Source organism: Arachis stenosperma, chromosome 8 (assembly GCF_014773155.1).
Source record: "Arachis stenosperma cultivar V10309 chromosome 8, arast.V10309.gnm1.PFL2, whole genome shotgun sequence".
Taxonomy (NCBI): Eukaryota; Viridiplantae; Streptophyta; class Magnoliopsida; order Fabales; family Fabaceae; genus Arachis; species Arachis stenosperma.
Genome location: NC_080384.1, coordinates 13,384,374 through 13,409,821, shown reverse-complemented (window position 1 = coordinate 13,409,821; position 25,448 = coordinate 13,384,374).

Genomic DNA, 25,448 nt, shown 5'->3' with positions numbered 1-25,448 from the left:
AGTTGATAAAATCCACTCAATTGAGCACAAGATAAACCATGAAATAGTGGTTTATCAATGTTCTATAAAACTGAAATGCGATATCGAACTAAAGGCTCAATATTAAATATTTAATAAGAGAACTAGGTTAGTAACGCCTTACTTTTGGTACGATCATGACGTATTGAAAGCTGGGTCATTACTGATGCGTGAGCATCTTTCATATCTTTTCCTAGTGAATTTGTATTTAATTTGTTACGTTTAATCAAGAATTAAGTATCTTTTAGCCATTATGGATGCTACTTTTATTTGTATGCAATTCTATTTATTTCAAGTAACATTTGGAAGAATTTGATGGAGTTTCCGCAGAAAAAGAGAAGAAGGCAAATGATGTTGTCAATCTTGACCCCTCTACACTCAAACCTGAATAACTCGAGTTACAGAGATTAAATGCGAACAATATTTGGATTGAACAGAGAATTCTGCGGGAGGTGTGCTGGAAGAGTGCTATGCGCGCGAACAAGCCCACGCGTACGTCTATATCACGCGTGCGCGTCACTTGCAGTTTCGGCACCCCATGCGTAAGCGTCTAGGACGCGCACGCGTGCATCAGAGAATTTGCGTAAATATGTTTTGAACAGAAAGTTGTGATGGCCTAGCGCTGGCATCGTGCGAGAGACACCAATCGACTTACGCGTACGCGTCCCTGACGCGTGCGCGTCCCTGACGCGTGCGCGTCCCTGACGCGTGCGCGTCCATCTCGTTCTCAGACCACCCACACGTGCGCGTGTCGCACAAAAATTTTGAATCCTATGCTATGCGCCGCACTGCACAACAACACCACGCAAGATTTGGTTCTACCCATTTCAAGTTAGCGCACTAAAGCCCAAGTTAGGCGTGGATCCTAGTGAAGCTAAGTGGTCCCCATCCATCAATTGAAGACATGCTGATTGCTATAATTAATTCTGATTTAAACTTTAATTTTTAATTTTTAAAATAGGAAAAGATATTATTTTAATTTTAGAAATTAGATTTTAAATTAATTAGGATTAGATATAAAAGAGAAAAAGAAACTTCTCTTCTGATTACTCCATTCCACTTTTCATTCCACCTCATTCCGCAATTTACAATTTACCTGAATCCTTATTTTTTCTCTGAACCATGAGCAACTAAACCTCCATTGTTAAGGTTAGGAGCTCTATCTATTGTATGGATTGATACTATTATTTTTCTATTTTAATTCATGTACTGATTTATATTTCAAGAATTGTTTTCGTTCTTTATTTTATGAATTTGGGTGGAACGGAAGTATGACCCTTGTTCTAATTGAGTTCTTGTATAACTTGGAAAAGCTCTTTACTTGAACAACAACTTGAAAACATATTCTCCTAAATTTTTAATTATCTGGATTTAACGGGATACGTGACATATAATCCTCTTATATTTGGGTAATTAGGATTTCTGTGGCATATAAACTAGAATTGAACTTCACCCTCTAATTGGAATTAAGTGACCAAGGAATTGGCGGTTAATGAATTTTAGAGGAGACTAAAAAGGTCTAAGGAATTAGAGTTTAGTCACATATAGTTTGCTGTGAATTAAATCTTACATGATTAAAATAGTTAGTAAGAAAATTCAATCCGGAAAATAGATATCTCTGAAGCCTTAACTGTTTTCTCCATATATTATTCACAACTTATTTACTGCTTGCTTTCTGATATTCTGAATTATTGTTTAATGCTTTTGAACACTCAAACACTCTTTTTTGTTTGTCTAACTAAGCAAATCACTTGACCATTGTTGCTTAATCCATCAATCCTCGTGGGATCGACCCTCACTCACCTGAGGTATTACTTGGTACGACCCGGTGCACTTGCCGGTTAGTTTGTGGGTTATAAATTCCGAACCAGTTACACATAGGCTTTTTCTTGAATTCTTTTTTCAGCTTTTTACCTCTATAAGAAATTATAGAAAGATATACATTGGAAATGAAATACAAACTGTAAAATATGAAGGAGATTGATATATTAACAGCCTCTGTTACTATAAGTTGAATCAGATTCAGCTGACTCTGATTAAGTTCTTCATCTTGGCGGAATGCTTCTTTAATTTAGAAAACACTATCCAAAGTTGATGAACTTTTCACAGATAAGCTCTTCAAAACAAACTCAAGTTCTGGTTCTCTCTCCTTGTCTTCAGAAAGATGAAGATTTTTCTTTTTGTACCTCTTTCCAAGTTGTTGTATTGATCTCTTCTGAGTCAACTCTTCGAGCTGTGTACTTCCTAGGCTTGTCATTTCACTTTCTTCAATTAACCCCAAATTAGGGATTTTGAAATTGGTCTTTATGCTTGACCGAAGACCTCATATAAACAAAGAGAAATGTTTTAATGGTAAACCCAAATCTGAACCCTTGAGCAAGTGCTTTGTCCCCAGGAAACAATTTTAGCCTTTGATTCACAGCAGTGATTATCAGAGAACACTTTCTTCAATTATCCCAAATTGGAGTTGCAAAAATTTGGAGAAGGACTAAAGAAAGTAAATTTCATGCAAATGGAAATAAATCACCTTTATCCTCTGACTTAGCTTAGCTTACTTTGATTTGGGTGATTATACACTACCTTTTGATTTTTACCTTTCTCTTTCTTTCTTCTCTGATGAAATGAACAAGAAGAATGAAGCTCTCTCTCTCTCTCTCTCTTTCTTTCTTCCCTTTCCTTTCCAAGTGTTGCTCCCCTTGAATTTGTACTCTTATTCTCTTTCCTTTTTACATATTCACATAGGGAACACAAAAATATACTATATACAATTCATTGTCCATGGATGAAGCATTCAGCAAGATTTTCAAACAATTTCAACAGCTCATGAAATAGAGCCAAAAAATACCAAAAAACAGCAACAAAAATGAGTATACAAATAGACAAACATGATACTAATCCCCCTTTTGTCATCAAGGGAGGAATTACAACCAACTTTCAAACCTGTAGTAAACAGTTAAGAAATAGTCCAGATAATTAGAAAAGTAAAAGCAAAACTAACAGTTGTTAATCGGTTTACAGTCATCCGAGACAAATAGGAAGTTCAAACACAAAATACAATAGTTCCATGAGACAATTATCAAAATAAAACAGCATAGAAAATAGCAATAGAGGAGGCATCCTTAGGCATCTGAACCATCCTCATCATCAGAATGATCTTCAGGATCAGTGGCCATGGTTTCATCCTCTTAGAGATTGTCAAATGAACTTCATGAAAATTGCCACTCTATCTCTGGATTTTCTGAGGAAGTTTTCATGCTTGGCAGCAAGTTTTCTCTGTTCTTTGCTCATTGCAATTAGATAGTTAGATTGAGAGACAAATTCCTGAACTACATCTTTCACCACTCTATATAAGAGTGATTTGTGTCCAGTGGAAGCAGACGTCCCAGAGGCAGATGGAGGAGAGGATTCTTCTGGTTCATAGTCGTCATCATCATCATCATCAAGAACCACCCTTTTCAGTTCGAGTTGGTCTTTTTTTCTGCTGCTTCACTGAACCACCTCTTTTTAGATACGAGTGTCTATTTTTATATGTCTCATTTGACAAATCAATACCAAAATATTCAAAAATACAGGTTAAGAATATGCCATAAGGAAGAGCTATATCTTTCTCACTTCTAACACAATCAAACATATACCTTACCATTAAGTAAGCAAAAGAAATTTTAATTTTTGTGAGAATTGCATATAAAACCAGAGTATCACAAAAAGACACCCTTTGATATGAGCCACTTTGAGGAAGAATGATATGGTTCACTATGCGATGCAACTGAGCACAAGTGTAACCAAGAGCTTTGTGAGTTGGAGTGATTCCATCAGTCAAAGATATGTGTTCATACACATAGGCCAAAGAATCATTGTATGAGAGACCTACTTCGTCATCCCACTTACAAGAGGTGTAGACACAAGTACCAACATCAGTGTATTTTAGAGAATCACTGATAGTTTCATTGTTCAGAACAAGGTCACGGCCTTTGACATAGGAGTGAATAGTGCCCTTATGATAGGTCATATTTGCATAGAACTCCTTGACTAAGACTAGGTACATTGGTTTTTTTTATTTTAAAAATATGGTTCCAGTCCAAAAATTCAAACTTTTCAGCAAAGACAAAACCTTTCTTTTTCAGATTTTGTAAATCAACCAAAAAGGTGGGACATATGGTACGATAAATGATAACACCATCATAGAAATCATTGTTTATGGCTGAGCAAAAACGGAGAGAGTTGTAGTTTGAGTGGGAGGTCATAAAGTGTGATTTATGTGCAAAAGGATCAATGGAGGGCTCTTTAAATGATTTGAGAGGGATGCGAAGGTTACCTCTTTGAGGACCAAAAGGAGTAGACCTAGGTTTAGGTCGTGTAGGTTCAAGCACAGGTTCCTCAGTAGCCGGGCGCTTTCCTTTCGAAGTGCTTGGCTTGGAAGGAACGCTAGGTGGTGTCATCGGCTTAGAGGAGGAAGAAACCCTTGAAGGGTTTTTCGTTCGCCCATTGGGTCTGTATGAGGCGAAGAGGTAGGAGGAGATGGAGAAGGTGTGAAGGTCTGATCTTTGGAGCGAGTATAGGGTTTAGGTTTCTCTGGGAGTTTGAGAATTTTAGCCCTTGGACTCTTTTGAATCACAGTTTTCTTCCTCATTGGAGTGAACTCAGGTTTCGAATGAAACAAAGCACTAATGGTAGTGGGGAAGAAACAAAGAGGTAGTGGATGGAGTTAAGAAGAGAGAAGTTTGGTAACTGCACCAAGAAAGAAGGTTTCTTGAAACATGCAACTGCATCACCTACGACTAGACCTTGAAAAGACTTGACATCATGAAAAAGGTGATTTGATTTTATTAACAAATAAAAACAAAACAAATTTAAAAGAAATTTTTTCACTAAAGGACAAAACACAAAATATCACATAGATAATGTAACACTCATTGGGTTCAGAGATGGTAGTGTTTATGGAAACATATTGGACCAACGTAACTTTGAACTAAAGGGTTGGCCCAGAAGATTTAGATCGTGCAACTTAGCCCATAAAGAGAATATTCAGGAAGATGGTTCTTCATGTGCCCAGAATTGTCTCATCCCAACCTGAGAGACAAACTTCAACAAACATATCAGCAATGCACAAATAACGAATCATGACTTAAAATTCCTAAATTCGTTCTAAGCTTGCAAAATCTGTCTTCAGTTAGAGGTTTGGTGAAAATATCTGCTAATTGATCTTCTGATTTAACAAATTGAATGCTTATATTCCCTATTTGAACATGTTCTCTTATTGAGTGAAATCTCACTTCAATATATTTAGTTCTAGAGTACAAGACTGGATTTTTGGAAATATTTATGGCACTCATATTATCACATAACAAGAAAATATTTTCAGCATTTAATTTATAATTAGCAAGTTGGGTTTTCAACCAAATAAGCTGAGAGCAATAGGAAGAAGCAGTGATATACTCAACCCCTACATTGGACAATGCCAATGTGGACTGCTTTTTAGTTGACTAGACGTTTAGAGACTTCCCAAGAAAGCAATATTTGCCTGATGTACTCCTTCTATCTACTCTATCTCTAGCAAAGTTTGCATCACAATAACCAACTGTAGAAAACTTATCAATAGTAGGATATCATAAACTAAAATTGGATGTGCTATGACCATATCTAGTAATTCTTTTAACTGCTGAAAGATGTGACTTTTTTATTGGAATCTTGAACACATTCCAACACTTTGTACAATATTGGGTTTAGAGGAAGTTAGGTACATAAGAGATCCAATCCTTCTTCTATACCTAGTCTCATCAACATCTTTCTCAGTTTCACCCTTTTCTAACTTTGAGTTAGCGTGCATGGGAGTTTTCATGGGTTTGGCATTTTCCATACCAAATTTCTTAACTAGTTCCTTGGCATACTTCACTTGATGAATAAAAATGCCATTTTCAGTTTGCTTAATTTGAAGCCCAAAAAAAAAATTAAGTTCACCTATCATACTCATGTCAAATTCACTTGTCATGAGTTTTCCAAATTCACTACAAAGGGTCTTATTTGCTGATCCAAAAATAATGTCATCAACATAAATTTGGACTAAAAATGAAAGAATCATTAGAATTTTTAATAAATAGAGTAGTGTCAGTGGTGCCTCTTTGAAATCTATTTTTCAAAAGAAAAGAGCTAAGTCTTTCATACCAAGTCCTAGGAGCTTGTCTCAACCCATAAAGGGCTTTTGAGAGTTTGAAAACATGATTAGGAAATTTCTTATTTTCAAAATCAGGTGGCTGTGCCGCATACACTTCTCTATCTATTACACCATTTAAAAATGCACATTTCACTTCCATTTGATACAATTTGAAACCACAATGAGCAGCATAGGCTAGAAGTAGTCTTATGGCTTCTATTCAGGCAACAAGGGCAAATGATTCATTAAAGTCTATCCCTTTCTCTTGATCATATCCTTGCACCATTGGTCTTGCTTTGTTTCTAACAATGCTACCATCTTCTCCTAATTTGTTCCTAAATATCCACTTGGTGCCAATCACTTTCTTTCCAATTGGCTTTGGAACAAGTGTCCAAACTTGGTTCTTTTCAAATTCACCAAACTCTTCCTCCATAGCCTTTACCCACGAAGGGTCATTGAGAGCTTCATGTATGTTTTGAGGCTCAATTTGAGAGAGAAAAGCCAAATGTATTTCTTCATTTACTTTTCTTGTGAGAAATGTATCTTGACACCTTGAAAACAATCCCTAATGACAAATTCCTATAGATAATTCTTTAAGAATATCCACTCACGGGGTCTTATAGACTTAGGAGCAGTCTTGGTCACTGTAGGATCCAAAGAAGTTGTATTGTCAGAAATTTTGCCAGATTCATGAGATAAAACAGAATTGTCTCTTGCAGAATCTCCTGCAGCAGCTTTATCAGATTCAGATGACCCAGAAATTTCTTTCTCTTAATTTTTGGATTCTCCTTCTTTGCCTTGAACTTGATTTCCTGCATCATAATTGATACGTGTTCAGGAGGGCATTTTCGTCATCTTAAAGCTAAGGGACGGAATGATAATCTTGTCATATTCAAGGATCTAAATTCTAGAAGAATTGTGTCATGCCAGTCTTGGACATCAAGAAGACCAAGAGTCCGGATAAAAAATAGTGGTGCTGAAAGGGCAACAATTCATAAGGCCGATTGGGATAAGGCTGGACAACTAGAAGTCCAATAAAGCTTTTCAAATTCAATGGGAGGCATAATTTTTATTAATTTTCGAATTTTAGTAATTTATTTTTAATTTGTTTTGCTGTTAGAGTTTGTTGGAAGATTTGATTTACTTCCGATTTGCTTAGTAGTATTTTTAGGAATTTTAAATTTAAATCAAATCTGATCTGATCAATTAAGATTAAATCTGATTTAAATTAGTTATCATATCTTTAGTATTTTAAAATTTAAATCAAATCTGATCTAATCTAATAAGATCAAATCTGATTTAAATTAGTTATCTTATCTTTTAGCTAGTTTGTTAGGAGTCTATTTAAACACCTTTGGTGAGACAATTTACATAACTTTGATGAATAAAATTTCAGTTGCTTTAAGCACGTTTATTGTGTGAGAAGTGAGGTGAGTGATTTGCTTCGCTTGTTGCATGGAGAAAATTGAGTGATTCAATTTTCATCCCTCTGATTTAGGTTGTCAATGACAAGTTCTTTGAAGGTCTAGTAGGGAGCCCCTTCCGGTGACCTAGGTTGCTAAGAACAGGTTTCTTAGAGGTTTAGTAGGAAAAAAACTCCATTTATCTATCCTTTTATTTTTTTGTTGCGTCTTTTCTCTATCTTTTTCTTATCCTTCTATCCTTTTGTTTTTTTTTTCTTTATCATCTGGTATCAGTTACAAGTTGTAGGTAAATTCTTATTTATCTACACATTTCATGGGTCTTGTTTAGTCTCTTTGGTTTTTTTTTATTTTCTGTAAATTCACGTTAAAGTAAAAAAAAACGAAAAAAAATTCTTTTTTTTTATTTTGTTTTTGCATTTATCCTATCTTTAAGTCAGTGTCTGAAAAAAAATATAAAAAAAATAATAAAAAAATGATTGAGTATTACGATAGTGATGATGAAGGAAGCTCATATGCGAAAAAGAGTTCTCAGTTTCAAATCCCTGCATTCAAAGAGAAGAATGATCCTGAAGCGTATTTCAGATGGGAAAGAAAGGTAGAATCGATTTTTGCAAATTGCATCCTTTCAGAGGAAAAGAAGGTTCAACTGGTACATGCCAATTTTTCCAATGCTGCCCGTATATGGTGGAATGAATTAGGAAGATCTAGAAGACGGTACGGAAAGCTCCCAATTAGCAACTGGGAGAAGATGAAGAAAATCATTTGGAGGCAGTTTGTACCATCATCATACCACAATACATTTTTCGAAAAATTTTTTACATTACAACAAGGCTCACAATCAGTGATGGAGTACCACAAGGAGTTTCTATATTTGATGGACATGGCTAATATTAAAAGGAGTCCTGAGGTTCTTAAGGATCGATTTTTGTTTGGATTACGTGAAGAACTTGCAGATGAAGTCCAACGTTACCGTTACACAACCATGGACAATTTGGTCAAATTGGCCATTGACTAGGAGCAGGTGCAACAAATGATAGCTCGCCATAACAAGAGGAATTCTTCTACGCCTATCTTTCATTCTTCTTCAAAGCCAGAAATGGAAGAATTTGTTGAGTATGCTGTAGAGGGTGATGTGTCCTTGGAAGATTCAACAGTGCAGAATTTCTCAACTGGGTCCTTGGGATGTGAGCAATTTGAAGAATATGAGAGAAAAAAAAATTGAGAAAGAGATTGAGTGTTTGAGTGAAAAGAATCCATGTTTGATTGAAAGCGAGGGGTTTGAGAGAAAAGATGAGAATAGTGAGTGAGAAGAGTCAATGAGTGAAAAAGAAACTGAGTTCAATAAACACACTTGTGAGAGATATCTAAAAAGTTCTAGCTTAGACAAGAGTGCATTAGTCTCATTGAAATCCACAGAGTCCTTAGTTTCTCATACATCTAACCACAAAATTCCTAGTATTTTTATATCAAATTTTCCAAGCGTTGTAGATTCACTGGTCAATTATGGAGGCATTAATATGGATGAAAAGGAAGAAAGACAAATTGCACACTTTGGACAAGATGGTGAAACCATGGTTGGAAAGATTGAACTTGCACACATGAGGGACATAGCTACAATTCAGTGGATAGAGAAGAGCCATCAAACAATGGTATTTAAACCTGGAGATTGGGTTTGGATTCCTTGGAGGGACGAAGAGCATCTCATGCAAGATTCGAGGACAAATCTTTTTGAAGAGGGAGAGAATGATACGTGGTCAGGAGGGCATTTTCGTCATCTTAGAGCTAAGGAACGGAATGATAATCTTGTCATATTCAAAGATATAAATTCTAGAAGAATTGTGTCATGCCAGTCTTGGACATCAAGAAGACCAAGAGTCCGGATCAAAAACAATGGTGCTGAAAGGGCAACAATTCATAAGGCCGATTGGGATAAGGCTGGACAACTAGAAGTCCAATAAAGCTTTTCAAATTCAATGGGAGGCATAATTTTTATTAATTTTCGAATTTTAGTAATTTATTTTTAATTTGTTTTGCTGTTAGAGTTTGTTGGAAGATTTGATTTACTTCCGATTTGCTTAGTAGTATTTTTAGGAATTTTAAATTTAAATCAAATCTGATCTGATCAATTAAGATTAAATCTGATTTAAATTAGTTATCATATCTTTAGGATTTTAAAATTTAAATCAAATCTGATCTAATCTAATAAGATCAAATCTGATTTAAATTAGTTATCTTATCTTTTAGCTAGTTTGTTAGTAGTCTATTTAAACACCTTTGGTGAGACAATTTACATAACTTTGATGAATAAAATTTCAGTTGCTTTAAGCACGTTTATTGTGTGAGAAGTGAGGTGAGTGATTTGCTTCGCTTGTTGCATGGAGAAAATTGAGTGATTCAATTTTCATCCCTCTGATCTAGGTTGTCAAGGACAAGTTCTTTGAAGGTCTAGTAGGGAGCCCCTTCCGGTGACCTAGGTTGCTAAGAACAGGTTTCTTAGAGGTCTAGTAGGAAAAAAAACTCAATTTATCTATCCTTTTATTTTTTTGTTGCGTCTTTTCTCTATCTTTTTCTTATCCTTCTATCCTTTTGTTTTTTTCCTTATCAATAATCTTCCAAGATACTTTGAACTAAGTTAGTGTCACAAAAGGTAACATATATGGACTCCTCTATAATTCTTTCATCTTCATGATAAACTCTATAGACTTTATTAGTTGTGGAATATCCTACAAATAAACATTCATATGTCTTTGGATCAAATTTTTCTAGATTTTTTTTGTTATTTAGGACAAAACATTTGCATCCAAAGATATGTAAGTAAATCAAGTTTGGTGGGTGACCCTTCTAAAGTTCATAAGGGGTTTTCTTCAAGAATTTCCTTATGATGGTTCTATTCAAAATGTGGCATGCCATGTTAACAACTTCAGCCCAAAGGAATTTTAGAACATTGCTTTCACAAAACATAGCTCTTGTCATTTCTTGAATGCTTCTATTTCTTCTTTTAATAACACCGTTTTGTTGTGGTGTTTTTGGACAAGAGAAAGTGTGTGATATTCCAAATTTCTCACAAAAGGATTCAAATAAATTATTTTCAAATTCAGTTCCATGATCACTTCTTATTGTGGCAATATTTAAATCCTTTTTCTTTTAAATTTTCTTGCTAAAAATCTCAAAACCTGAAAAGGGTTCATTTTTGTGTGCAAGAAATCTTTACCACCTAAGCTTTGAGTTCTTGTTGGACCAAATAAATCAATATGTAGCAATTCAAGTAGTCTTTTAGTAGAGATGTCTTCCTTTGATTTAAATGAACTCTTTGTTTGTTTTCCGATTTGACAAGCATCACAAGTGATGTCTTTGTCAAATTTTATCAAAGGAAGACCTCTTACTAATCCTTTCTTGACAAACTTGTTAATTTGAAACAAGCTAGCGTGGCCTAATCTTTGTGCCATAGCTACTTTTCAGATTCTTTGGAATGAAAACAAGCTACATCATTAGTTTTTTCACTCACAACACAGCATTCCAATCTTTTGAATATCACCAAATAACCCAAATCACACAATTGACTTATGCTCAAAAGATTATGCCTCAAACCATTAACCAAAAAGACATCATCAATGAAAGTAGAATGATTGTTACCTGCATTTCATATAGCAATGATTTTACCTTTTCCATCATCTCCAAATGTCACAAAACCTCCATCATACTTGTTGAGTTTGATGAAGAAAATTGACCTTCCAGTCATGTGCCTTAAGCATCCACTATTCAAGTACCACATATCTTTCTTCTTCTTGGTTGCTAGGCAAATCTGCATATAATCTCAAGTAACCTTAGATATCCAAATTAATTTGGATCCTTTGAAGTTAATCCACCTTGGTTGCCCAAGTGCATTAAAATCACAAACAACATTGTAAGTTTGGTTTCCTTCTTTTCTTTTTTCAATGAAGCAATGCATGTAAGAATGACCAATTTTCTTACAATTTAGGCAATGATTTTTTGATGCATGTTGCTGAAATTGATTTACGTTTTGACGCTGGAAATGATTAGTAGACTGAGGTTTTTTGATTTTTGAAAACTGGACATTTCTCTTGACAAACTTATTTTTGTTATTATTGTTTCTTTTTGCAAGAACATTCAAACCAAAATTTTTTAAACCATATGGGCTTTTTGAATAAGAGGTTCTTTTGCGAAACTGTAAATTTTTGAAAGCAACCTCATTGTTTGAAATGTAGCCCAGACCTGATTTGTTTGATATAGGTTCGGTTCTTGAGGATGATGCAGTTTCCTCAAAACAAGATTTTTCAAATTCCTCATCATAGGTGGGAACACGTCCCAGACTAGATTTGTTTATGATGGATTTTGTTTTTGAAGAAGAGGCCATGAATTTTATCGAAGAATTATCAAAAACTGCATCATCTTTTATCACATATCTTAAACCAGATTTTTCAAATAACGGCCTTTGATTTGCAAGTAATTTGTCCAAGTTGCTAGACTGTGAGCAAATTTTGCTAAATCACAATTTAATCTTTTAATCATTTATTTAATCTTTCATTTTCAGCAATAAGCCCTTGAGAAGGATCCATAATGTGCTTTCCTTTTAGTTTTTCAAGTTCAGATTTCAGAAATCTATTTTCTTCAATAATATTCAAAGCACATTCGGTTTTCTTCACCTTTTCTTTCAAAAAATCATTTTTAGCTTTCAACATTTCTTTTTCAGATTTACATTTATTGTATTTGTTCAGTAATTTTTCAGAGTTTAGGGTGAGATCATCTATGATAACATGTAAATCATCTATGGACAGGTCATAGTAATTTACCTCATCAAGTTGATCTTCACCAGCCATAAAGCATACTTGAGCTTCGCATTCGGAGTCTTCTTCCTCATCCAAATCGTTTTCAAGATCCTCCCAAGATGCTATGAGCACTCCTTTCTTTTCTTTCTTTCTTTTTTCTTCCTTCTTGATTTTCGGACAGTTGTTTGTGAGATGTCCAGCCTCCTTGCAGTTGTGAAAAATTACTATGATCATGTCCTTCTTGTACTCCTTCAAGTTTGAGCCCTTGTACTTGCCTTTGTTTCTTATTAGCCTTCTAAGTCTCCTAGTAAAAACCACAAGTTCATCATCTAAAAAACTGTCACTAGATTCACTCTCTTTTGATTTGACTTTTGACTTAAGGGCTATTCCCTTTTTTTTAGTCATGGTTTGTGTGTGTGGTTTCATAGGCAAGAAGTTTCTCTCTCAGCTCATCATATGTTATGGGACTTAGGTTGTTACTCTCGGTTAGGACAGTGGCCTTTGTTTCCCATTCTTTTGTGAGACTTCTAAGGACTTTTCTCACTAGTGTTTGTTCTGTGTGTGTTAAACCCATAGTATCAAGGCTGTTTATTATGATTGAGAATCTCTCAAACATTTCATCAATACTTTCTCCATCCTTCATGTTGAACATCTCATCCTCTTTTTGCAGCATATCAATCCTTGTTTCTTAAACTTGTTTGGTGCCTTCGTGTGTAAGCTAGAGTTTCTCCCATATTTCTTTGGCCGTCTTGCATCTTGACACCTTTCGATACTTCTCAAAGCTGATAGCGCAGTGTAAAAGGTTAATGGCTTTAGCGTTTAGCTCTACTTTCTTTTTGTCATCATCATTCCATTCAGTTTCCTCTTTTGGAGTCACCACTCTATCAGCACTTGTCTTTGTTGGAATCCTGGGGTCGCTCACAATAATCTTTCATATGTTGTAGTCAATAGATTGGATGAAGATTCGCATCCTTTCTTTCCAGTAGGCATAGTTCTTCCCGTTGAAGAAGAGAGACCTATTGTTTGACTGACCTTCTGATAAAGTGTAGGCAACTGTGGTTGTGCCCAAATTGTTCGTCATTGGACCTTTACTCCAAGCGGTGAAACTTGATTCTTGAGACCTTGGTTCCTGATACCAATTGAAGGTTATAGAAGGCTTAGAGAAGGAGGGGTTGAATCTATGATCGTCTTTTGCTTTAATGGATTAAGCCTTTAATATCAAACTTTGAAATAAAATCTGTTTGAACTGTGCAGCGAAAATTTTATGAGATAATTCTATTTTGTCTCATAAATATCAGAAAACAGAACTTAGAGAAAGAGAAGAAAAATGACACAGGCATATATCCTGGTTCAGTTGCTTTGTGCAATGCAACCTACATCCAGTCTCTACCACAACAGTAGTGAAATTTTTACTATAGTTAAAGTATTACATATACCAATTTCTTAGGATTCACTCAATCCTTTCTTTCTCAAGTTCTTATCTAACTTGACTTGGTTTTGCTTATACCTAACTCTTCACTCTAAGTGCTAACCCAACTTAAAAATGGGCACCTCACAGGTACAAGATACAAGACAAATGAAACAACCTAAAGAAATCTGAAATTACTCTAGGATTTTCTCTCAAGTGTTTCACTAAGGTTTTTATCACTCATAGGCTTTTTCTTGAATTTTCTTTTTCAGCTTTTTACCTCTCTAAGAAATTACAGAAAGATATACATTGAAAATGAAATACAAACTGTAAAACATGAAGGAGATTGATGCATTAACAGCCTCTGTTGCTAGAAGTTGAACCGGATTCAACTGACTCTGATCAAGCTCTTCATCTTGGCGGAATGCTTCTTTAACTTAGAAAACACTGTCCAAAGTTGATGAACTCTTCACAGAGAAGCTCTTCAAAACAAACTCAAGTTCTGGTTCTTTCTCCTTGTCTTTAGAAAGATGAAGATTTTTCTTTCTGTACCTCTTTTCAAGTTGCTGTATTGAACTCTTCGAGCTGTGTGCTTCCCAGGCTAGCTTATCATTTTACTTTCTTCAATTAACCCCCAAATTAGGGATTTTAAAGCTGGTCTTTTGCTTGACCGAAGACCTCAGATAAGCAAAGAGAAATGTTTTAATGGTAACCCCAAATATGAGCCCTTGAGCAAGCGCTTTGTTCCCAGGAAACAATTTTAGCCTTTGATTCACAATAGTGATTATCAGAGAACACTTTCTTCAATTATCCCAAATTGGAGTTGTAGAAATTTGGAGGAGTAAAGAAAGTAAATTGCATGCAAATGGAAATAAATCACCTTTATCCTTTGACTTAGCTTAGCTTACTTTGATTTGGGTGATTAAACACTACTTTTTGACTTTTACCTTTCTCTTTCTTTCTTCTCTGGTGAAATGAACAAGAAGAGTGAAGCGCTCTCTCTCTTTTTCTCTGAGTTTGATCGAAGCACGTAAAGTGAACGATGGCTTCAACTTGGATGAGGAACTTGGGCCTGGATAATTGGCTTCTTTCTATTCCGTCCAAATGACTTCTTCGTCACATTTTATTTGGGCTTTGCTTGTAAATTTTGCACACTATAGCAGCTTCTGTTTCTTTGTTCCATTTGTTTGTGCTACTGTTATTTTATTTCTTTAGCCTGCAATACTAATCAAAACTAATTGGGTGTTTAATCCAATAAAATAATGTTTGTCATCATCAATTTAAAATTAGTTATATACTTAACTCAACAAATATAATTATAAAAAATTAATGAGAATAACAAAAAAAATAAAAAATAATTTTTTTTGTTAGTATTTCTATATTATTTTTATCAAAAAAATTATAAATTAAAAAATACTAATTTAATATTTCTAGACATAATATTTCTATTTTTATTTCATTTTTTAAACATAATTTGTGTCTGTATGTTATTATTTCAGTATCTAGTGCCTATAAATCCAAAAGATTTTAAGGACTACAGTATAAGAGATAAGGATTCATATAAAAAGTAGGTCTTAGACGAAATTTATATACCTATTGTTTTAACTCACTGAAATAAGGTCTAGATTTTGTTCCAAGGGCTGGCATGTCTCCCAAGATGAACGATCTTGAACCAATTCTAACTTTAGATTTGATTTGGAAGTTGGACCTTAACAAAACAATAAATTAATTATAATTATAATTAAAAGATGTCTATGTAAGCTAATTGTTATAGCTTCATGGAAACAATGGCATCAGTATTAGATTAACAATTATGAGACCAAAGTTGTTTCTGAGACCAACAAAATTTAAATTTTTGAAGGAAAAGTATAGGTAGATAATGAAAATATTAAATAATGTAAACAATGAATATATCGGATGTTTAATTTATTAGGTGTTTGAATGTTTAATTTACTAGGTGTGCAGATGGTTATTTTAATATTAAGATTTAGATGAGTAATTTAGAGTGTAGTATATTTTACTTAAATTAGACCAATTTTAAAATTTATTGTTCATATTCAAAAAAATCATTAATTACCAAACATAACCCTTTTTAAAAACATGATATTTAATTGGTTTTTTTTTTTTTTTAAATAAAGTCTCTATTAATTAACTTATTCTAACAATTTGCACGCATTCAAAAAGCATTCCCTTTATATTTGTCTGGGCATTCCTCTTATGGACAAGTGGCTGATTGGTCTTCATATCCACCCTCTTTAATTTTGATCAATTAATTAATTGCAAGTGAGCAAAAATTACTTCCAAGTTGCGTGTCTTAGTTGCTGATTTGTAGGTCCCTTCTTCCATATGCTTACTAAATCTGCTGCCTTATCTATCACAAAAAAGTGAAGCTGAGTCAAATCATTTAACGTGACTTGCATGCATAGTCAACACCACAATCCCTTAGCTTTCATTAGAATTTAGAAACATGTTGGTAAAACTAATACATATAATGCATGATTATGAGAACTGGATTGAATCTATCAGTTCAATTTAGTTAATCAAAAATTGATCATTAAACCGATTTAGTTCAAGATAAAAATCATTTGACTATAGATTAGTAAAAAACTGAAAAATAGGTTAAAAAATTAATTAACCAATTGAATTAATGTAATTTTTTAATGGTTAATCAATTTAAAATAATAATTATATAAAAAATTATTTTTTTAAAAAATTATATACTTTATACATAAACATATTATTGTATTATATCAAATTTAATTTCGATTGAACTTCGGTTGAATTTTTGAACCTTTAAACTTTTAAAACTGTCGATTTAATGACAAATTCAATTTTCAAAACCTTTAATACATGACATCTTATTCGTTTTGATAACTAGAGTAGCCTTTATGAGTTTAAATATAATCGATATAAAAAATGTCTCATACAAAATCTTTAATAATTTGATGATTAGTTTGAATTGAGAATACTAATATATAGTTTCCATCGAAATTTAAGAAAAGAAAATATTATAGGATGAACACTTTTACTGTATAAAAAAGAGAGGGAATTACTGTTGATTTAAATATATATATATATATATATATATATATATATATATATATATATATATATATATATATAAGATAAAAAAAAGTATTATTAGATCACGTAATATTTTTTTTCTAAAGAAATATATTTATAAAACGTGTTTGAATTAGATATCCGCATCAACTCCAAAGAAAAACTTTGCCATAATTAAGATACGTTTCCTTCTTTCCAATTTCTGTTAAGGGAAAAAGAAAATGGAGCAAATATGCAAGCAAGAAAATACGTAACCTCATGTTATCAAAAAGTATATGGTCTAGTTTTAGATAAAATCTAACTCTTAAGTTTTCGCACATGTAGCATTCCAATTTTCAATTGCATTATCTCTTGTTTATTTAAATTATAATGCCATCATTGGCCAAATTAAAAGCATTTTTTTAATAAACATTTTTATAGAATTCACTACTAAAAAAAATGTTTTTAGTAGTCATTTTTCTTGCTTTTAATAGCAATAAAATAGCCCCTAACATTAATCATCTTATGTTTTGTCGTTAAAAAATTTTAACGAATATAATTATTAGTAAAAATATTTTTAATGGCTATAAAAAATATATAATTAAAATTATAACATATAGTAATAATAATAAATATATAATTATCGCAAAAATATATCTTAAATAAGACATATAGTGATAATTATACTATTATCACTAGCTAAATTAATAACATTATTCAGTCTTTTTCTTCCTATCAAATTTGATATATGGTATTGATGTAAATGTTTTCAGCCCATTATAATTTGTTATGCTAGTAATAAAGAATTTCTTGTAAAATTACATTAAAATTCTAATAATAAAGTAGGATATGGTTTACCTAATAAGTATCTTTTAAAGTCACTTGTTAAAAAAAATCAAAATTATCACAAGTAGTATTGATATTAAAAGTATTAACTTTTGAATGTATTAAATATATTAAAACCATTCAAAGATATTTTTTTTTCAAATATTTATCAAATGGCTTTAATTTAGAGCCTTTACAAAAAATATCCCTAAAAATGAGAGTGTAATAAGTTCATCATATTTATTATATATAAAAAAATTTAATTTTAATACAATATTAATATAAAATAATTTTACATATATATTCAATAATATAATATCTCATCAACAAAATAACTATTTTTTATATTAACCGCATAAATTATTATCAAAAAATAAATATAATTATAAATTTGTTTAAAATACTTTACACTATCAATACATCAAAATTAAACTCACATAAAAAAATTGCTTCAACTTTACGCTTTTGTCAGTTTCTTGAATAAATCACCTAAGTTGTGATTAATAAAAAAAAATGTATAATATATATATCAATAATGGCAATGCTTTATCATTAAAAGTAGAATTGGGTAGCTATAAACTTAATTGGACACGAATGAATAGCACATTAAGATGGATGCATATCAAGTTTGCGAATTCGTACACTATCATATGACAAATAAAATGCAATTATTGCTCAAAACAAAAGCATACATGGCACATATAGAAAAAAACAGAACGTTACCTACTTTCTTTCTAAAGAAATCCCTCCTTTTTGACCAACATACTTTTCTAGAGATAATAACGCCCCTTCAAATTTTAAATCATCAATATTATTTCAAGGGGCAAATTATTATACCCCTTAAAAAGGGGAAAAACCTCCAACATAAACACACCTAGTCACGAATTAACATATCCTTTTGCATGGCATTACATACGATAGTTTAATTTTGTGATGCCTCAAACGATTTATTGAAAAAGATGATTGAGGGGTGTGTTTTACGTCGTTTGTCATGAAGTATATGTTTTAGTATATGGATGTTCGCAGTGTGATTTAGTTCGATTTTGAAAAAAAAAAAGAAAAGGGTAAAATATATTTTTTATCCTTGAAATTTGAAAAAAAATTTTAAAAATATTCAAAAATTTATTTTATTTTAATTTTATCCCAAAAATTTTTTATTTGCATCAAATATGTCCCTGACGGGAATATGTCCCTTACAGCTAATTTTTCAAAAAAAATTAAGAACGATTTATTGTTAGATTGATTTTAAATTTTTTGAAAATTTAGCCGTCGATGATATATTTGATGCAAATTGAAAATTTCTGAGACAATATTGAAACAAAATAAAATTTAAGGATATTTTTGAATTTTTCGACAAATTTCAAAGACAAAAAATATACTTTACCCAAAAAAATAAATTCGATTTGAAGTATATAATTTATTGCCATTTGAATTGGATCAATTAATTTTATTTTTAAATCCGATCCAAATTAAATTTATCTAAACTACTACGACTTGGATTGGTTCTGTTTATTTAGATTTTAAAAAATAAAATTTTAACTTTTATATTTGTGAGTCATAGTGTTCAAAAAAGAATTTTTGAAAAGCTTGAATCACATCACACATTTTTCACATACATGATTAGGTTTTTGGGATATATATATATATATATATACACTTTGCTTTTCTGAACTATTTGATCATGGAAAATTTGCTTTCAGCACTTTTTTTTTTCTTGGCAAGGCACATTTTAATTTTAAACTTTTTTAAAGTGCACTTTAATTCTTTTATTAAATTTTCTTCTTCGTTGTATGTTAAAGGACAGAATTATATATTATGCATTATATCTCCTAAATTATGAAAATAATTGCATTGTATGTTAATAGGGCGAGAGGGAGAGATAATTTTAATAAATTATAACTTCAAATTATAATATTTTATATCATCATCAATTATAACACATCTTATGTGATTATGAAAGTAATTATTATTATAAGATTTAAATATCTTTTTAAAAAATTATGCATTGTTAAATAATTGTACAAAAAGTGCTTTTTTCTTAATTAACATCGTCATGCTAATATTATGTTCTAAAAATGCTTATGTAATATATATTATATTTAGCACGCTATGCCTGTGAACTCATAAAACTAAACTCCTAGTAGCTAGGTCCATATGAGTTAGCCATGAAATTAATTACTAAATAGTAAATATACCATTTTTAAAGTAGGCATAAATTATCAAAAAGGAAAAAAAAAATGAAAAGAGAGATACATTTGAGTTATAAACAGCATTGGTGAAAGCTAAGAAGAAAGGACAATATTAATAGACTTTTGAATGTCTTTTTATGCATAAAAAGACTTTTGAATATGTGTCATTTAAAATAAAATAAAATACAAACTTTTAAAAAGTATAGTACTTAATTAGATTTAAAAGCAATCAATTATATGAATGAACTACTTAAATGCACAAGCCAGCAATCATAAGAACAGTTGAACTATTAATATTTAATAAAGTGATAAAAGTTAAAAAAAAATATTATGTTATTTATGCACCTAAAATAATTGAAATATCAACTAAGAAAGTCATTGTTGAAGGTGGAGTGTTATTACATACGCAAAATAAGATTTGATGTTTGACACTTATTTAAATAAATGAGTGAGTTAAATACTCAACTAATTTAAATTGGTTTAATTAAACTTTAGTTTCACATGTCAAGTTGTAAAGACTAACTACTTCTAACACTCTACTTTTTACAATTAGCAAGTTGTTAGTCTCTAGTTGATTAGTTTGCTTCAAACAAAATTACTACTAAAGAAAGAGATATATGTGATTTTACCAAAATTGAGTAGTTAGAAAAGTATATTTTCGTTAAAAATTGCCTAGAACTTCCGTACAGTGTTTTTTCGTGTGCCCACTTCAACCACACCGAAAACATATAGTATGTAATCTTTCATACTCTATGAACATCATCCTTTCTTTAATTCTAAATTTTGACCTCAATCATTTAGTGAGATCCAGCTCCACGCACAACCTTAAAAAACATGGTCCTCCCTTTAACGCTAGATCATATTCAGCTCTCGCCGTAATCCCAACATCAATGAGATATTGAGATTGATTATTCCTTCTTTGTTCCATATCCCCTCCAGCCTCTTCTTCAACACACATACCCTATATTTTGCGTACGAGCAGCTTGATTATGAGTGTGTCATTCCACATTTTATTTAACCTTTTCCTGCTCAGTTCTATTGAGTATCAAGTTGGGATAGCCATCGAAGGATATTTACAGATTCGATTAATTAATATTATTGATATTATTGATATTATTAATAAACAGTTACTAACCGATTAGTACCATTTGCCTAAAGAGATACTACTTTTTAAAAATTGTGTATATTCAAAATGTTATATTTATTGACTAAAGGATACAATTCTTTAAAAATTGTGTATGTTTAAAACATTATATCTATTGGCAATAGAAAAGAACAAATTATAATTGGTACATGCAATATATATAAATAAGTCTTTATCCATTATTTCAAACACACAAGTATTAAGTGTACATTTTACTTAACTATTAATAGATTTTTTTTGTTCAAAAGAGTTTGAGAATTTCTTGCTATTGCTAATTAAGAAATTTTTAGACTTCATTGTATCCGGAGAGAGTATTGTGATCAACCCTATAGCAACTAAGTGTGAAAATAAATATCTCTTTCAAAAAAGCGATCTAATCATACCTTAAAACCATCTTCATATACCTAACAATCTTCATCCCAGATAAACTTTCTTCTCGACAACTCCCTCTTAGCTTTCTAGTTTTCACTCCCCAGTACTTCATCCTCTCTGTCTGAGTACTCATACTCTGAGTCCTCGTCCAAGCTATCCTCCTTAGTTGGGGGATTCTCCTCTTTCTACTCTGTGTCCGACTCATGAACAAAGTCAGGTTCCTTTATCATACTGGCATACGACTTCCATCCCTGGCCCCTGCTCCACTGGTACCATCTTGTATGTCGCTCTTCTAACCATATTTGGTTCTTCAGTATCATCATTGCGCAACTTCCTCTTGCTATGTCTCAGGTTGTCCTCCTCCTCCACTGAGGGTGGTTCCTGAAGCCTTTCCCCTCCCACTGCAACATTTGAAAGCATTTTTTTTCTCTACTCTTTAACTCTTTAGTTAGATCTAAAATTGGCTTAAATATCAACTTATTGCCGTACAAGATTTGTGCTTCTTTTTTATGGCCCATTTTTTTTACCAATTTTTTAGTCATAAACTCATGAATTTGAAACCAAGTTAGATTGGTCCAGTGGTTAGCTTACTAGTCTGCTTAAGTAAATGTCAAGGTTTGAATCCCACCTTGTGCATAGAATAATTCATTGGCCAATAACAAACTTTTAAATGAAACTCTGATTCTTCGTAGATAACCAAAAAAAAAAACTCATGGATTTGGTAATAGCAATGCTAAAAAAAAGAGAGACAAAGCAAGAAATTTGCGATTTGAACTGGCATGTGAAACCGTCGACCAACGCAGTGCGAATACGAATCTCTCTCAAAACAGCCCATATATATATTACAAATTAACCCGGCTCGGTCCGTAAATATTTAATCCATTGTGGTCTGCGCTAAACGGACCAAACTGGCCGTACACCCACCTCTAATTGTCAACAAGTTACGTTATTGTGGTATGAAACAGTAATCAAATAAATCTAATTGGCAAACCAAAGGGATTCAAAGAAAGTATACTGTGATAGTCAAATAAACTTAAACAACTCAAAAGTGAAATCAAAAGCATGATGATAATGTGGATATGATAATACTACGTACTATATACACTTGTGTTGGTTCCAACAAAGGCTATCATATCGACGTGTTTTCCATCAAGTTATGTTTCGAAATTGTTGGCTATCATATATATTTAGACTATGAGTCTCTTTCAATTTTATTATTACTACTCTACAATGTACAAAGCATAATCTTTGATAATTTTTTCCAAGGTGGGTCTTCGCTGTCAGAAGTGAATCTAATGAGTTATAACCCCCTATATCCCTGGAAGCATTTGTTGACTTTTCTCACATATATAATATTTTTTTAATATATGTAAATAATGTGAGAAATAGATACTTTTGTCTTGCATTCAGAATAAGCTTCATAATTTGGTTTTCACATTAAAAGAAACAAACCTTAACCATGAAAACACAAGTTATTATTTCCAAGGCTGCTTATCATGTTACACTAGTGAAAATTATATGTATCCTCCTGTTTGGGAAATTAAGTTCTGACAAAAAATTTGAAGCTTATAAGCCCTCTTGTGATTTATCTGTAACTACTAGTTTGACTACATATATAAAAGCACTTAAAAGCAGAACGAAAGGACAAAACTTTATGCTATACATCATATACTATATACCATACAAAAAAATACCTTATAATTAATAACAGAACAATCACCATTATCATGGTTGTCATTTCCACTATCTTTGGCGATTGGCATCATTTCCATTGTTTTCCTTTCTACTATCTTCATGAATTTTTTTACCTACTCGCTTTCAGGCTCTTTGGTTTGTTTCACCTTCCTTTCTGTAATGAAAAAAAACCCTTTTTTTTTGCTACTTTTCTTCTTTTCTGACAATACATAGAAGATACATTGATCAAAAAACAAAAGAAATCTTTAAACAAAAAGATAATTCTTTAGTCATACTCAGTCAGAATCAGTCTCAGTTTCTGAAAAATCCTCTATAACAAATTTCTTCTTTACTTGTTTTCTTCTCTGCTTTTCAATCTTTCCTATCTTCTGTTCTTCTTTTTCGTCTTTTGCTTCTCTCAGCCCTGATCGTTTGATGAGACCCTAAAACATAGTTATTTAATTAGCCAATGCTCATATCATAATATTGAGTTTTCTAAATATCAAATTTGATGTGCTAAACCTACCAATTCATCTTTTGTCTCACTGTTCTATCCTTCCTTCCTGATGTTGGAGTCTCGGAAGACAGCTGTATTAAACAGAAAAGAGTTCAATAATGAACCGAAATTATTATTATATACCATCAAAACTAATAAAAATAATTTTAAGTACAACTTACTCATTAACAGAAGTTTCTTCTATTTGAGTTTCTGAACAGACATAGGTAAAGGCCTTTTGGTCATTTATTATCTCTTCCACAAGAGAACTTGGAAGAGCCACTACAACAGAAACTCTAAAGAAGGTAAACAAAAAAGAAGTTAATGTTGAATGATTAGAATAGGAACTGAGAAACTAAAAACTGTACATTGAAAAACTCACATATCCAAAGGTTGAGAACGAGTTTCTTCTCCAACCGCAATGATTTGTAGTTGAGGACCAGGTGTAATGCAACTGACAATTAAACAAAATTTTCATGGTTAATTAAAAAAAATGGTTACCTAAATCTAAAAAATCAACATAAATATTTCTACAGAGTTGGAGGTTGTAAACTCTCTTTTTCCTTTTTTTTCATGCCGTTTCTTTCTTCTAAAAACTCTCACTAGGGTTTCAGGGATATTTCTTATAAAAAAGATACCAAATTAAAATTATCAACCAAGATTAAATGCAGAGAATTAAAAACATATCAAATTATTTTTAGATTCAAATGAACCTCAATTAAACCTAGAAATGAACTGAATTTATTCCATATTTGAGACTCAAGCAAACTATTTTTCATTCAATTTTTTATTCTAAAAAGGGTAACCGGAGATTTCAAGAGTATTTTTTCTAAGAAAAAAGACACGAAACTAAAATCATCAACCAAGATATTCTAATTAAAAGCACAAAATATAAATAAAAGTTAAGAGGAATTACTTGGTATTGTTTGGTGCAGTTACAGACGGTGCCAAGCTCGTCTGTGTTTGTAACATAGGTTCGCTATCCAAATTTACAGTCGGCAGTCTAAGTAAAAAAATAAACATTATTCAATAAATCCAAAGAAATTACATGAAGTTTAGAAAAAGTTAGCAGAGAAAGAAAAAGAACTTTATATAAGAAACTCAATCTTATGTCTGCCATAAATCATATTGCGCATTTGTCGAGTCACAGACTCATAGTCATCTGGAGCAACATTTGAGTTTTTTTAGCTCCATTTTTTCTCTGTTCTTTTTTCTTTTTTCGGCTCCAACATTTGTTTTCTTTTTTTATCAGTCGTCTCCTCTACTTGTTCACTTATGAAAATTTATACAATAAGTTTTCCCTTAAACCTAGGATGAACCCTAGTTAAAAAATAGATGAACCAAATTTATTTCAGATTTGAACAAGCAGTCAAATAGAGTCAATCATCAAGAAAAACACATCAAATGTATACCAAAGACAAATATCAGAGCTGTAATTAACTTAACAAGCACACATGAACAATTTTCAGCAAATACAAGCAAAACTAAACCAAATAAACCTCAAATAAACGTAGCAATGGAAAAAAAATAATCATTTCTGAAACTTACTCGTCTTCAGATTCAGTTTTGCTTTCCGAATCTGTCAGAACAAACTTCTTTATTTTGGTTTGTTTTTTCGCCAACCTTGGTGGTTGTATTCTTTTCTTTGGCAGCGTTTTCTCGATTTCTTCTTCTCTGCAAGACATACAAAAAGTTTTATTAAAATAACAATATAAAACTTTAAATAAATAGATAGTTTTCAATAAGCGATTGTGAGACATATACTCAGATTCAGAAAAACTATCTTCTTCCAAAGACAAATCCAAAATGACAATTTTCTTTTTTTCTTTCTTCTCCTTTTCTTTCTTTTTGCCTTTTAGAAAACCCGTTTTCTTTTCCACCTTCTTTTCTTCTATCTCTTCTTCCCTCAATTCTACTC